This window comes from Chlorocebus sabaeus, chromosome 9, assembly GCF_047675955.1.
Source record: "Chlorocebus sabaeus isolate Y175 chromosome 9, mChlSab1.0.hap1, whole genome shotgun sequence".
NCBI classification, from domain to species: Eukaryota; Metazoa; Chordata; class Mammalia; order Primates; family Cercopithecidae; genus Chlorocebus; species Chlorocebus sabaeus.
Window position 1 is genome coordinate 45,084,690 of NC_132912.1, and position 15,613 is coordinate 45,100,302.

General features: G+C 39.3%; 1 protein-coding gene across 1 annotated transcript in view; it reads right to left on the reverse strand.

Moving 5' to 3' along the window:
* LOC103215739 (ankyrin repeat domain-containing protein 30B-like) overlaps positions 1 to 15,613 on the reverse strand; it is a 213,756-nt gene that overhangs the window by 5,770 nt on the left and 192,373 nt on the right.

Sequence of the window (15,613 nt, forward strand, 5' to 3'; positions counted from 1 at the left end):
GGGAACTGTGACACACAACACCTGGAAAATCGGCTACCTCCCACCCCAATACTGCGCTTTAAGCAAACAGGCACACCAAGAGATTATATCCCACGCCTGGCCCAGAGGGTCCCACGCCCGGGGAGCCTCCCTCATTGCTAGCACAGCAGTTTGCGATCTCGCAGCAAGGCAGCAGCGAGGCTGGGGGAGGGGCGCCCGCCATTGCTGAGGCTTAAGTAGGTAAACAAAGCCCTGGGAAGCTTGAACTGGGCGGAGCTCACAGCAGCTCCAGGAAACCTGCCTGTCTCTGTAGACTCCACCTCTGGGGACAGGGCACAGTAAACAAAAGCAGCAGAAACCTCTGCAGACGCAAACGACTCTGTCTGACAGCTTTGAAGAGAGCAGTGGATCTCCCAACACGGAGGCTGAGATCTGAGAAGGGACAGACTGCCTGCTCAAGTGGGTCCCAGACCCCTGAGTAGCCTAACTGGGAGACATCCCCTACTAGGGGCAGTCTGACACCCCACACCTCACAGGGTAGAGTACACCCCTGAGAGGAAGCTTCCAAAGCAAGAATCAGACAGGTACACTCGCGGTTCAGCAATATTCTATCTTCTGCAGCCTCTGCTGCTGACACCCAGGCAAACAGGGTCTGGAGTGGACCTCAAGCAATCTCCAACAGACCTACAGCTAAGGGTCCTGACTGTTAGAAGGAAAACTATCAAACAGGAAGGACACCTACACAAAAACCCCATCAGTACGTCACCATCATCATCAAAGACCAGAGGCACATAAAACCACAAAGATGGGGAAAAAGCAGGGCAGAAAAGCTGGAAATTCAAAAAATAAGAGTACATCTCCCCCGACAAAGGAGCGCAGCTCATCGCCAGCAACAGATCAAAGCTGGATGGAGAATGACTTTGACGAGATGAGAGAAGAAGTCTTCAGTCCATCAAACTTCTCAGAGCTAAAGAAGGAATTACGTACCCAGTGCAAAGAAACTAAAAATCTTGAAAAAAAAGTGGAAGAATTGATGGCTAGAGTAATTAATGCAGAGAAGGTCATAAACGAAATGAAAGAGATGAAAACCATGACACGAGAAATACGTGACAAATGCACAAGCTTCAGTAACCGACTCGATCAACTGGAAGAAAGAGTATCAGCGATTGAGGATCAAATGAATGAAATGAAGTGAGAAGAGAAACCAAAAGAAAAAAGAAGAAAAAGAAATGAACAAAGTCTGCAAGAAGTATGGGATTATGTAAAAAGACCAAATCTACATCTGATTGGGGTGCCTGAAAGTGAGGGGGAAAATGGAACCAAGTTGGAAAACACTCTTCAGGATATCATCCAGGAGAACTTCCCCAGTCTAGTAGGGCAGGCCAACATTCAAATCCAGGAAATACAGAGATTCCACAAAGATACTCCTCGAGAAGAGCAACTCCAAGACACATAATTGCCAGATTCACCAAAGTTTAAATGAAGGAAAAAATCTTAAGGGCAGTCAGAGAGAAAGGTCGGGTTACCCACAAAGAAAAGCCCATCAGACTAACAGCAGATCTCTTGGCAGAAACTCTACAAGCCAGAAGAGAGTGGGGGCCAATATTCAACATTCTTAAAGAAAAGAATTTTCAACCCAGAATTTCATATCCAGCCAAACCAAGTTTCATAAGTGAAGGAGAAATAAAATCCTTTACAGATAAGCAAATGCTTAGAGATTTTGTCACCACTAGGCCTGCCTTACAAGAGACCCTGAAGGAAGCACTAAATATGGAAAGGAACAACCGGTACCAGCCATTGCAAAAACATGCCAAAATGTAAAGACCATTTAGGCTAGGAAGAAACTGCATCAACTAACGAGCAAAATAACCAGTTAATATCATAATGGCAGGATCAAGTTCACACATTACAATATTAACCTTAAATGTAAATGGACTAAATGCTCCAATTAAAAGACACAGACTGGCAAACTGGATAAAGAGTCAAGAACCATCAGTCTGCTGTATTCAGGAGACCCATCTCACACGCAGAGACATACATAGGCTCAAAATAAAGGGATGGAGGAAGATTTACCAAGCAAATGAAGAATAAAACAAAGCAGGGGTTGCAATACTAGTCTCTGATAAAACAGACTTTAAACCATCAAAGATCAAAAGAGACAAAGAAGGCCATTACATAATGGTAAAGGGGTCAATTCAACAGGAAGAGCTAACTATCCTAAATATATATGCATCCAATACAGGAGCACCCAGATTCATAAAGCAAGTCCTTAGAGACTTACAAAGAGACTTAGACTCCCATACAATAATAATGGGAGACTTCAACACTCCACTGTCAACATTAGACAGATCAACGAGACAGAAAGTTAACAAGGATATCCAGGAATTGAACTCATCTCTGCAGCAAGCAGACCTAATAGACATCTATAGAACTCTCCACCCCAAATCAACAGAATATACATTCTTCTCAGCACCACATAGCACTTATTCCAAAATTGACCACATAATTAGAAGTAAAGCACTCCTCAGTAAATGTACAAGAATGGAAATTGTAACCAACTGTGTCTCAGACCACAGGGCAATCAAACTAGAACTCAGGACTAAGAAACTCAATCAAAACCGCTCAACTAAGGAAACTGAACAACCTGCTCCTGAATGACTACTGCGTACATAACGAAATGAAGGCAGAAACAAAGATGTTCTTTGAAACCAATGACAACAAAGATACAACATACCAGAATCTCTGGGACACATTTAAAGCAGTGTGTAGAGGGAAATTTAGAGCACTAAATGCCCACAAGAGAAAGCAGGAAAGATCTAAAATTGACACTCTAACATCACAATTAAAAGAACTAGAGAAGCAAGAGCAAACGCATTCAAAAGCTAGCAGAAGGCAAGAAATAACTAAAATCAGAGTAGAACTGAAGGAGATAGAGACACAAAAAACCCTCCAAAAAATCAATGAATCCAGGAGTTGGTTTTTTGAAAAGATCAACAAAATTGACAGACCACTAGCAAGACTAATAAAGAAGAAAAGATAGAAGAATCAAATAGACACAATAAAAAATGATAAAGGGGATATCACCACCGACCCCACAGAAATACAAACTACCATCAGAGAATACTATAAACACCTCTACGCAAATAAACTAGAAAATCTAGAAGAAATGGATAATTTCCTGGACACTTACACTCTTCCAAGACTAAACCAGGAAGAAGTTGAATCCCTGAATAGAACAATAGCAGGCTCTGAAATTGAGGCAATAATTAATAGCCTACCAATGAAAAAAAGTCCAGGACCAGATGGATTCACAGCTGAATTCTACCAGAGGTACAAGGAGGAGCTGGTACCATTCCTTCTGAAACTATTCCAATCAGTAGAAAAAGAAGGAATCCTCCCTAACTCATTTTATGAGGCCAACACCATCCTGATACCAAAGCCTGGCAGAGACACAACGAAAAAAGAGAATTTTAGACCAATATCCCTGATGAACATTGATGCAAAAATCCTCAATAAAATACTGGCAAACCGGATTCAACAGCACATCAAAAAGCTTTTCCACCATGATCAAGTGGGCTTCATCCCTGGGATGCAAGGCTGGTTCAACATTCGCAAATCAATAAACGTAATCCAGCATATAAACAGAACCAAAGACAAGAACCACATGATTATCTCAATAGATGCAGAAAAGGCTTTTGACAAAATTCAACAGCCCTTCATGCTAAAAATGCTCAATAAATTCGGTATTGATGGAACATACCTCAAAATAATAAGAGCTATTTATGGCAAACCCACAGCCAATATCATACTGAATGGGCAAAAACTGGAAAAATTCCCTTTGAAAACTGGCACAAGACAGGGATGCCCTCTCTCACCACTCCTATTCAACATAGTGTTGGAAGTTCTGGCTAGGGCAATCAGGCAAGAGAAAGAAATCAATGGGATTCAGTTAGGAAAAGAAGAAGTCAAATTGTCCCTCTTTGCAGATGACATGATTGTATATTTAGAAAATCCCATTGTCTCAGCCCAAAATCTCCTTAAGCTGATAAGAAACTTCAGCAAAGTCTCAGGATACAAAATTAATGTGCAAAAATCACAAGCATTCTTATACACCAGTAACAGACAGAGAGCCAAATCATGAATGAACTTCCATTCACAATTGCTTCAAAGAGAATAAAATACCTAGGAATCCAACTTACAAGGGATGTAAAGGACCTCTTCAAGGAGAACTACAAACCACTGCTCAGTGAAATCAAAGAGGACACAAACAAATGGAAGAACATACCATGTTCATGGATAGGAAGAATCAATATTGTGAAAATGGCCATACTGCCCAAGATTATTTATAGATTCAATGCCATCCCCATCAAGCTACCAACGAGTTTCTTCACAGAATTGGAAAAAAACTGCTTTAAAGTTCATATGGAACCAAAAAAGAGCCCGCATCTCCAAGACAATCCTAAGTCAAAAGAACAAAGCTGGAGGCATCATGCTACCTGACTTCAAACTATACTACAAGGCTACAGTAACCAAAACAGCATGGTACTGGTACCAAAACAGAGATATAGACTGATGGAACAGAACAGATTCCTCAGAAATAATACCACACATCTACAGCCATCTGATCTTTGACAAACCTGAGAGAAACAAGAAACGGGGAAAGGATTCCCTATTTAATAAATGGTGCTGGGAAAATTGGCTAGCCATAAGTAGAAAGCTGAAACTGGATCCTTTCCTTACTCCTTATATGAAAATTAATTCAAGATGGATTAGAGACTTAAATGTTAGACCTAATACCATAAAAACGCTAGAGGAAAACCTAGGTAGTACCATTCAGGACATAGGCATGGACAAAGACTTCATGTCTAAAACACCAAAAGCAATGGCAGCAAAAGCCAAAATTCACAAATGGGATCTCATTAAACTAAAGGGCTTCTGCACAGCAAAAGAAACTACCATCAGAGTGAATAGGCAACCTACAGAACAGGAGAAAATTTTTGCAATCTACTCATCTGACAAAGGGCTAATATCCAGAACCTACAAAGAACCCAAACAAATTTACAAGAAAAAAACACACAACCCCATCAAAAAGTGGGCAAAGGATATGAACAGACATTTCTCAAAAGAAGACATGCATACAGCCAACAGACACATGCAAAAATGCTCGTCATTACTGGCCATCAGAGAAATGCAAATCAAAACCACAATGAGATACCATCTCACACCAGTTAGAATGGCGATCATTACAAAGTCAGGAAACAACAGGTGCTCGAGAGGATGTGGAGAAATAGGAACACTTTTACACTGTTGGTGGGATTGTAAACTAGTTCAACCATTATGGAAAACAGTATGGCGATTCCTCAAGGATCTAGAACTAGATGTACCATATGACCCAGCCATCCCATTACTGGGTATATACCCAAAGGATTATAAATCATGCTGCTATAAAGACACATGCACACGTATGTTTATTGTGGCACTATTCACAATAGCAAAGACTTGGAATCAACCCAAATGTCCATCAGTGACAGATTGGATTAAGAATATGTGGCACATATACACCATGGAATACTATGCAGCCATAAAAATGGATGAGTTTGTATCCTTTGTAGGGACATGGATGCAGCTGGAAACCATCATTCTTAGCAAAGTATCACAAGAACAGAAAACCAAACACAACAAGTTCTCACTCATTGGTGGGAACTGAACAATGAGATCACTTGGACTCGGGAAGGGGAACATCACACACCGGGGCCTCTCATGGGGAGGGGGTAGGGGGGAGGGATTGCAATGGGAGTTATACCTGATGTAAATGACGAGTTGATGGGTGCTGATGAGTTGATGGGTGCAGCACAGCAACATGGCACAAGTATACATATGTAATAGACCTGTACGTTATGCACATGTACCCTAGAACTTAAAGTATAATAAAAAAAAATATGAAAATATTATTGTTTCCTCACTACACTACAATTTCACCTTTGTCATAAATCATGAGATGGTATAAATATGAATTTGTTTCTGGTTTCTCTATTTGTATGTCCTTCTGCTAATACTATCTTATTTTACTTGTAATAAAGATTAAAACATCTGATGATATACATTATTGACCTCTGTTCTTCTTCAGAACTTTCTTGGTTCTTCTTGGCCTTTTGAGTTTTCAAATAAATTTAAAATTAGCTCTTCAATTTTCAAATTACCTGATAGGATTTTGAATAGGATTGCATTCAACCACAATTTAATAAGTAGATATGGCTTATTTACAATATAGAATCTTTCTGTTCATAAGCATTTGTATCTTTTTATGTATATGATATTTATATCTTTTTTTAAAAAAAATTTACTTTAAGTTCTGGGATACATGTGCAGAATGTGAAGGTTTGTTACATAGGTATACATGTGCCATGATGGTTTGCTGCACCTATCAACCCATCATCTGTCTTTTAAGCCCCACATACATTAGGCATTTGCCGTAATCCTCTCCCTCCCTTTCCCCTCCAACCTCTGACAAGTCATGGTGTGTGATGTTCCCCTCCCTGTGTCCATGTGTTCTCATTGTTCAACTCCCATTTATGAGTGATAATATACAGTGTTTGGTTTTCTGTTCCTGTGTTTGTTTGCTGAGAAAGGTGACTTCCAGTTTCATCCATGTCCCTGTAAAAGACATGAACTCATTCTTTTTTATGGCTGTATAGTATTCCATGGTGTGCACTGATTTGTACATGTACAAATTAGAACTCAGGATTAAGAAACTTGTTCAAAACCACACAATTACATGGAAATTGAACAACCTGCTCCTGAGTGATTACTGGGTAAATAACGAAATTAAGGCAGTGATAACGAAGTTCTTTGAAACCAAAGAGAACAAAGAGACAATGTACCAGAATCTCTGGGACACAGCTAAAGCACGTTAAGAGGGAAATTTACTGTACTAAATGCACACAGCAGAAAGTGAGAAAGATCTAAATTCAACACCCTAACATCACAATTAAAAGAGCCAGACAAACAAGAGCAAACAAATGCAAAAGCTAGCAGAAGATAAGAGATAACTAAGATCAGAGTAGAACTGAAAGAGATAGAGACACAAAAAACCCTTCAAAAAAATAAATGAATCCAGGAGCTGGGTTTTCTGAAAAGATTCACAAAATAGATGGACCACTATCTAGACTGATAAAGAAGAAAAGAGAGAAGAATCAAATAGACACAATAAAAAATGAAAAAGGGGTATTATCACCGACCCCACAGAAATACTAACTACCATCAGAGAATACTATAAACACCTCTATGCAACTAAACTGGAAAACATAGAAGAAGTGGATGAATTCCCGGACACATACACCCTTCCATGATGAAACCAGGAAGAAGCTAAATCCCTGAATAGACTCATAACATGTTCTAAAATACAGCCAGAATCTAATAGTCTACCAACCAAAGAAAAGCCCAGGACCAGATGGATTCATAGCTGAATTCTACTGGAGGCATAAAGAGGAGCTGGTACCATTCCTTTTGACATTATTCCAAAGAATAGCAAAAGAGGGACTCCTCCCTAACTCATTTTATGAGACCAGCACCATCCTGATACCAAATCCTGCCAGAGACACAACAAAAAAAGAAAATTTCAGGCCAATATCCCTGATGAACATCGATGTGAAAATCCTCAATAAAAGACTGGCAAAACAAATCCAGCAAAACATCCAAAAGTTTTCCCACCACGTGCAATAATTTTTTTAAAAGGCATGCTTTAATAAAGAAACACTTCCATTCAGCCAGGAGACTATCTTTTTGAGTCTAACATAGATTATGGCCTTAAAATGAATAAGATTCTTCTATTATGTACTCAATAATGTTAACGTACAGCCTATTTTATGTTGGGTACTATTATGGGAACTGGAGAGAGAAGGTCTGTCTTTATGGAACTTGCAGTGTAGTGACAGAGATAGAACATACATTCATAAACACTTCCACACTAAAATGATGGGTATAATATGGGCTATGAAGAAATATATTAGCCAAGTGTGGTGGTGCTCACCTGTAGTCCCAGCTACTTGGGAGGCTGAGGCAGGAGGACTGCTTGAGCCCCAGAGTTTGAGGCTGCAGTGATCCATGATTGTGCTACTGCACTCCAACCTTGGTGACAGAGTGAGACCCTGTCTAAATAAAAAAGCATAATAACAAAAAGAAACATAAGATAGGGTAATCACATTCAGGGTGACAGGGACTTCTACTTTATATAGGGAGCTCTGGAACAATGTTTTTGAGGAGGTGACACTTGAGCAGGTCAGAAAGGTATGACAGAGTGAGTTAAGTGAATGTCTAGAAGACATAGAGAAGAGACACTCTGCAGAGTTTGAATACAGACACAACTTGATGGGCTCAAAGATCACTGCAAAGACCAGTCAGACTGCAGGCACTGGGAGGAGGAAAGGAGAATGTACACAGTCTGAGGAGCAGATAAACACAGACTACGGTAAAGAGCTTGGATTTCTTTGTTAATTGTGATAGGTAACCACTGGAGGATTCAGAGCTGGGAATGAAATGGTATAAGGTACGTTCTTACAGGAATAGTCCAGCTTTTATGGGAGAATAAATCATAAATTACCATAAATAGAATAATAATAAATGCAAAGTCAGCTTAGAAGTGATTATATCTGTCCAGGGGTTCATATTGGTGGTGTTAAAACTGTGAGGTCGGAGGCAGTTCCAAGATGGCTGAATAGGAACAGCTCCAGGCTAACACCCAGCATGAGTGACACAGAAGACAGGTAATTTCTACATTTCCAACTGAGGTACTAGGTTCATCTCACTGGGGCAGGTTGGACAGTGGTTGCAGGACAGTGGGTGAAGCCCACTGAGCAAGAGTTGAAGCAGGGTGAGGCATTGCCTCACTCAGGAAGCGCAAGGGGTAAGGGAATTCCCTTTCCTAGCCAAGGGAAACCGTGACACACAGCACCTGGAAAATCAGGTCACTCCCACCCTAATACTGCACTTTTCCAAGGGTCTTAACAAATGACACACCAGGAGATTGTATCCCATGCCTGGCTCGGAGGGTCCCATGCACACAGGGCTTCCCTCATTGCTAGCACAGCAGTCTGAGATCTAACTGCAAGCAGCAGCAAGTCTGGGAGAGGGGCACCCACCATTGCTGAGGCTTGAGTAGGTAAACAAAGTAGCCAGGAAGTACGAACTGGGTGTAGCCCACCACAGCTCTGGGAGGCCTGCCTGCCTCTGTAGACTTCACCTCTGGGGACAGGGTGTAGCCAAACAAAAGGCAGCAGAAACCTCTGCAGATGTAAATGTCCCTGTCTGACAGCTTTGAATAGAGTAGTGATTTTTCCCAGCATGGAGTTTGAGATCTGAGAACAGACAGACTGTCTGCTCAAGTAGGTCCCTGACCCCTGACTAGTCTACCTGGGAGACATCCCCCACTAGGGGCAGACTGACACCTCACACCTCACATGGCCGGGTACACCTCTGACACGAAGCTTCCAGATGAACAATCAAACAGCAACATTTGCTTGTCAGCAATATTCACTCTTCTGCAGCCTCCACTACTGACACCCAGGCAAACAGGGTCTGGAGTGAACCTCCAGCAAACTCCAACAGACCTACAGCTGAGGGTCCTGACTGTTAGAAGGAAAAATAAAAAACAGAAAGGACATCCACACCAAAACCCCATCTGTATGTCACCATCATCAAAGACCAAAGGTAGATAAAACAACAAAGATGGGGAAAAAACAGCAAAAAAGCTGAAAACTCTAAAAATCAGAGTGCCTCTCTCGCTCCAAAGGAACAGAGCTCCTCGCCAACAACAGCACAAAGCTGGACGGAGAATGACTTTGACGAGTTGAGAGAAGAAGGCTTCAGACAATCAAACTTCTCCAAGCTAACGAGGAAGTTCGAACCCATTGCAAAGAAGCTAAAAACCTTCAAAAAGATTAGAGAAATAGCTAACTAGAACAACCAATGTAGAGAAGTTCTTAAATGACCTGATAGAGCTGAAAATCATGGCACGAGAACTACGCGATGCACAAGCTTCAGTAACCGATTCGATCAACTGGAAGAAAGGGTATCAGTGGATTGAGGATCAAATGAATGAAATGAAGCAGGAAGAGAAGTTTAGAGAAAAAAGAGTACAATGAAATGAACAAAGCCTCTGAGAAATACAGGACTATGTGAAAAGACCAAACCTACGTCTGATTGGTGTACCTGAAAGTGACAGGGAGAATGGAACCAAGTCGGAAACACTCTGCAGGATATTATCTAGGAGAATTTCCCCCAAACTAGCAAGGCAGGCCAACATTCATATTCAGGAAATACAGACAATGCCACAAAGATACTCCTCGAGAAGAGCAACTTCAAGACACATAATTGTCAGATTCACCAAAGTTGAAATGAAGGAAAAAATGTTAAGGGCAGCCAGAGAGAAAGGTCTGGTTACCCACAAAGGGGAGCCCATCAGACTCACAGTGGATCTCTCAGCAGAAGCTCTACAAGTCAGAAGAGAGAGGGGGCCAATATTCAACATTCTTAAAGAAAAGAATTTTCAACCCAGAATTTCACATCCAGTCAAAATAAGTTTCATAAGTTATGGAGAAATAAAATTCTTCACAGACAAGCAAATGCTGAGAGACTTTGTCACCACCAAGCCTGCCCTACAAGAGCTCCTGAAGGAAGCACTAAACTTGGAAAGGAACAACTGGTACCAACCACTGTAAAAACATGCTAAAATGTAAAGGACATTGATGCTAGGAAGAAACTGTATCAACTAACGAGCAAAATAACCAGTTCACATCATAATGACAGGATCAAATTCACACATAACAATATTAACCATGAATATAAATGGGCTAAATGCTCCAATTAAAAGACACAGACTGGCAAATTGGATAAAGAGTCACGGCCCATCAGTGTGCTGTACTCAGGAGACCCATCTCAGGTGCAAAGACACACATAGGCTCAAAATAAAGGGATGGAGGAAGATCTACCAAGCAAATGGAAAACAAAAAAAGGCAGGGGTTGCAATCTTAGTCTCTGATAAAACAGACTTTAAACCAACAAAGAACAAAAGAAACAAAGAAGGCCATTACATAACGGTAAAGAGATTGATTCAACAAGAAGAACTAACTATCCTAAATATAAAGTCTCTTACAAAGATACTTAGACTCCCACACAATAATAGTGGGAGACGTTAACACCCCACTGTCAACATTAGACAGATCAACGAGATAGAAAGTTAACAAGAATATCCAGGAATTGAACTCAGCTCTGCACCAAGCAGACCTAGTAGACATCTACAGAACTCTCTACCCAAAATCAACAAAATATACATTCTTCTCAGCACCACATCCCACTTATTCCAAAATTGGACACATTGCTGGAAGTAAAGCACTCCTCAGCAAATGTAAAAGAACAGAAATTATAAAAAAAACTGTCTCTCAGACCACAGTGCAATCAAACTAGAACTCAGGATTAAAAAACTCACTCAAAACTGCTCAATTACATGGAAACTGAACAACCTGATCTTGATTGACTATTGGATACATAAAGAAATAAAGGCAGAAATAAAGATGTTCTTTGAAACCAATGAGAACAAACATACAACATATAAGAATCTCTGGGACACATTTGAAGCAGTGTGTAGAACGAAATTTATAGCACTAACTGTCCACAACAGAAAGCTGAAAAAGGTCTAAAATTGACACCCTAACATCACAATTAAAAGAACTAGAGAAGAAAGAGCAAACACATTCAAAAGCTAGCAGAAGGCAAGAAATAACTAACATCAGAGCAGAACTGAAGGAGTTTGAGACACAAAAAAATCCTTCAAAAATCAATGAATCCAGGAGCAAGTTTTTTTTTTTTAAAGATCAGCAAAATTGATAGACTGCTAGCAAGACTAATAAAGAAGAAAAGAGAAAAGAATCAAATAGATGCAATAAAAAATGATAAAGGAGATATTACCACTGACCCCACAGAAATACAAACTACCATAGAGAATACTGTAAACACCTCTATGCAAATAAACTAGAAAACCTAGAACAAATGTATAAATTCTTGGACACATACACTCTCCCAAGAATAAACCAGGAAAAAATTGAATCCCTGAATAGACCAATAACAGGCTCTGAAATTGAGGCAATAATTAATAGCCTACCAACCAAAACAAGTCCAGGATCAGATGGATTCACAGCCGAATTCTACCAGAGGTACAAGGAGGAGCTGGTACCATTCCTTCTGAAACTATTCCAATCAATAGAAAAAGAGGGAATCCTCCCTTACTCATTTTATGAGGCCAACATCATCCTGATACCAAAGCCTGGCAGAGACACAACAAAAAAAGAGAATTTTAGACCAATATCCTTGTAGAACATCGATGCAAATATCCTCAATAAAATACAGGCAAACTGAATCCAGCAGCACCTCAAAAAGCTTTTCCACCATGATCAAGTGGGCTTCATCCCTGGGATGCAAGGCAGGTTCAATATACACAAATCAATAAACGTAATCCAGCATATAAATAGAATCAAAGAAAAAACCACATGATTATCTCAATAGATGCAGAAAAGGCCTTTGACGAAATTCTACAGTGCTTCATACTAAAAACTCTCAGTAAATTATGTATTGATGGGACATATCTCAAAATAATACAAGCTATTTATGACAAACCCACAGCCAATATCATACTGAATGGGCAAAACCCGGAAGCATTCCCTTTGAAAACTGGCACAAGACAGTGATGCCCTCTCTCACCACTCCTATTCAACATAGTGTTGGAAGTTCTGGCCAGGGCAATCAGGCAGGAGAAAGAAAAAAAGGGTATTCAATTAGGAAAAGAGGAAGTCAAATTGTACCTGTTTGCAGAAGACATGACTGTATATTTAGAAAACCCCATCATCTCAGCCCAGAATCTCCTTGAGTTGATAAACAACTTCAGCAAAGTATCACGAAACAAAATCAATGTGCAAAAATCACAAGCATTCTGATACACCAATAACAGACAAACAGAGAGCCAAATCATGAGAGAAGTCCCATTCACAATTGCTTCAAAGAGAATAAAATACCTAGGAATCCAACTTACAAGGGATCTAAAGGACCTCTTCAAGGAGAACTACAAATCACTGCTCAATGAAATAAAAGAGGACATAAACAAATGGAAGAACATTCCATGCTCATGGATAGAAAGAATCAATATTGTGAAAATGGCCATACTGCCCAAGGTAATTTATAGATTCAATGCCATCCCCATTAAGCTACTGATGACTTTCTTCACAGAATTGGAAGAAACTACTTTAAAGTGCATATGGAACCAAAAAAGACCCCGCATTGCCAGGACAATCCTAAGCCAAAAGAACAAAGCTGGAGGCATCACGCTACCTGACTTCAAACTATACTACAGGCTACAGTAACCAAAACAGCATGGTACTGGTACCAAAATAGAGATATAGACCAATGGAACAGAATAGAGCCCTCAGAAATAACCACACATCTATAACTATCTAGTCTTTGACAATCCTGACAAAAAGAAGAAATGGGGAAAGGATTCCCTATTTAATAAATGGTGCTGGGAAAATTGGCTAGCCATAAGTAGAAAGCTGAAACTGGATCCCTTCCTTACTCCTTATACAAAAATTAATTCAAGATGGATTAGAGACTTAAATGTTAGACCTAAAACCATAAAAACCGTAGAAGAAAACCTAGGCAATACCATTTAGGACATAGGCATGGGCAAGGACTTCATGTCTAAAACACCAAAAGCAATGGCAACAAAAGCCAATATTGACAAATGTGATCTAATGATATTCCCCGGGGAATATCACACACTGGGGCCTGTAGTAGGGTAGGGGGAACAGGGAGAGATAGCATTAGGAGATATACCTAATGTAAATGACGAGTTAATGGGTGCAGCACACCAACATGGCACATGTATACATATGTAACAAACCTGCACATTGTGCACATGTACCCTAGAACTTAAAGTATAATAACAAACAAACAAATAAATAAATAAATAAACTGTGAGGTCCAATATGATGGCCACCAGCTGCATTTAGTTGTTTACATTTACATTAATTAAAATGCCATAAAAAATTATTCCTCCTAGGGTGTTGGGAGGAAAGGGGGAATGAGGAGTCATTGCTTAATGAGTACAGAGTTTCAGTTTGGGGTGATAAAAATTTTTGGAAATACGTAGTTGTGATGATTGTACAACATTCTGAATGTAATTAATGCTTCTGAATTTTTATGTTTAAAATGGTTAAAATGGCAAAGTTTATTACATATGCTTTTACCACAATAAAACATTATGACATTAATCATAGAACCAAAACTTTAAAACTATTTTTTAATTGCATACATTTAAGGAGTACAAATGCAATTTTGTTACACGGGTATATTGGTAAGAGTGAAGTCTGGGCTTTCATTGTGTTTATCACTGGAAAAATGTACACTGTATCCAGTGTGCACAATTTCTCATCACCCTTCCCCTTCCTACCCTCTTGCCCTTCTGAGTTTCCAGTGTCTTATCATTTTACATTCTATGTTCATGTGTACACATTATGTATTTCCCATTTTTAAGTGAGAACATGCAGTATTTGATTTTATGTTTCTGAGTTGCAAAACTATAAAACTCTTAGGATAAAAAATAGCAATAAATTTTTATGGCCTTGGGTTTGGCAAGAGTTTCTTAGATATGGCATCAAAAGCACAGTGATAAAAGAAAATGAACTGGGCTTCATCAAAATTGGAAACATTTGTCCTTCAAAGGACATAACAAAGAAAATAAAAGGAAAACCAGAAAAGTGGAGAAAATGTTTGCAAATTATATGATTGGAAATCTGTATCTAAAATTCACAAAGAACTTTTACTCAACAGTAAGAAGAAAAAAAACTATAAAGTAGGCAAGACATTTAAATAGACATTTTTGTAAAGAAGATATAAAAGTGTCTGACAGGTGCATGAAGAAAAGCCTAATGTCACTAGCCATCAAGAAAGTACAAAATCAAAACCACAAGGAGGCATCACTTAACACCCAATATAATACCTATAATAAAAAAGGACAAATAATAACAAGTGTTGGTGAGTATGTAGAGAAATTACATCTTTCATATATTTCCAGTTGGAAAGTAAAACAGTACACACTGTGGAAAACTGTGAGGTGGTTACTGAAAGGGTTATGCATAGGTAGCTTTTGACCTAGCAATTCCAATCCTAGGTACATACCCAAGAGAAATGAAACTTATGAATGAAACATACAAAACCTTGTACCTAAATGTTATACCAGCATTATCATAATTATTCATAATAGCCTAAACTAATACATAGCATTTTTCATTATTCACAGTAGCCTGTTCATAACCCAAATGTCCATCATCTGTGAATTGGCAAGCAAAATGTGTTGTATCAATATAATACAAACTTATTAGGCAATAAACATTAATGAAGTGCTGATACAGGCTACAACATGAATGCACCTTGAAAACTCTAAAATAAATGAAGAAGCCAGATACCAAAGGTCACATATTGTATGATTCTATTTCTATTAAATGTCCAGGAATGTTCACATCTATAGAGACAAAAAGCAGAGCAATAGTTTCCAGAGCTACCTGGGGGGAAATAGAGAGTGACTGCTAATGAA